The sequence below is a fragment of the Lathyrus oleraceus genome, chromosome 7, assembly GCF_024323335.1.
Source record: "Lathyrus oleraceus cultivar Zhongwan6 chromosome 7, CAAS_Psat_ZW6_1.0, whole genome shotgun sequence".
Classification (NCBI taxonomy): Eukaryota; Viridiplantae; Streptophyta; class Magnoliopsida; order Fabales; family Fabaceae; genus Lathyrus; species Lathyrus oleraceus.
In genome coordinates this window covers 14,061,438-14,062,655 of record NC_066585.1, presented here as the reverse complement: position 1 = coordinate 14,062,655, position 1,218 = coordinate 14,061,438, and the positions used below count along the sequence as shown (strand labels likewise).

General features: G+C 40.8%; 1 non-coding gene across 1 annotated transcript; it reads right to left on the bottom strand.

Annotated features, from left to right (window-relative positions):
* Nucleotides 1-377: 377 nt before the first annotated feature.
* LOC127108792 (small nucleolar RNA R71) lies at nt 378-484 on the bottom strand. Its single transcript, XR_007796304.1, has one exon. It is a non-coding gene; the product is annotated as a small nucleolar RNA R71 (small nucleolar RNA).
* Between the last annotated feature and the right edge of the window lie 734 nt (nt 485-1,218).

Here is a 1,218-nt window from a genome sequence, read left to right as displayed (position 1 = left end):
AAGATCAAAACCAAAGACCTCTTAAAGATTTCGCTCAACCATCAAATGAAGAACCTAGTTCTAGTATAGTAAACCCAACCATCCTAGCTAATAATTTTGAACTTAAACCATCCCTGTTGCAACTAGTGCAACAGAGACAATTCGCAGGCCTCGCTACTGAGAACCCAAACCAACATTTAAAAATATTTCTTTAATTAGCAGACACTTTTAAAACCAATGGAGCTTCTCCTGAGGCAATACATTTAAGATTATTTCCTTTTTCCATCAGAGATAAAGCCCTATCATGGTTAGATTCCCTTCCACCCAATTCCATTACAACTTGGGATAACCTTAGAAGAGTATTTCTTGCTAGATATTTTCCCCCGAGTAAGACCGTCGTTCTTCGAAACCATATAACTAGATTTACCCAAAACCAAGGAGAATCATTGTTCGAAGCTTGGGAGAGATATAAAGAGTTGTTACGAGCATGCCCACATCATGGTTTAGAAAATTGGTTAATCATTCAAACCTTCTATAATGGACTTCACTATAACACAAAGATGACCATCGACGCTGCCGCAGGCGGTGCTATGATGAACAAACCTTATCCTGAAGCTAGTGCCCTCATCGAAGATATGGCTCAAAACCATCAATCATGGGGAGTCGAACGAGCGATAGTTGAGAAGAAGGAAGCCCAAGGAGGAGTGCATGAACTAAGCTCTATAGACATGATGCAAGCTAAAATGGACGCATTAGCCCTTAAGGTCGAGCATATATGCATAAACCCGAATACTGTAGCCGCAGTTTCGTCGGATTGTGAGATATGTGGAACCAAAGGACACCAATCTGCAAAATGCAGTCTATTAAACGAAACCCACTCTGAGCAAGTGAACTACACCCAAGGGAACCCATACTCGAATACCTATAACCCTGGATGGAGGAATCACCCGAACTTCTCCTATAAAAACAATAACCCTATCCAAAATAATGCACCTCCGAGACCTAGTTATCAAGCCCCTAGATCAAATCAACTTATGCAACCTGTGCCACCAAAGCCGAGCCTTGAGAAAATTATGGAAAATTTTATCACCGCCCAAACCCAACAAAATAAGGAGTTCATGAACCAAAACATTCATGTTAACGAATTGATTACTCAGTTAGGAACCAAGGTTGACCAAATAGTTACTCATACCAAGATGCTTGAAACCCAGATCTCTCATGTAGCTTTAAACCAAGCCC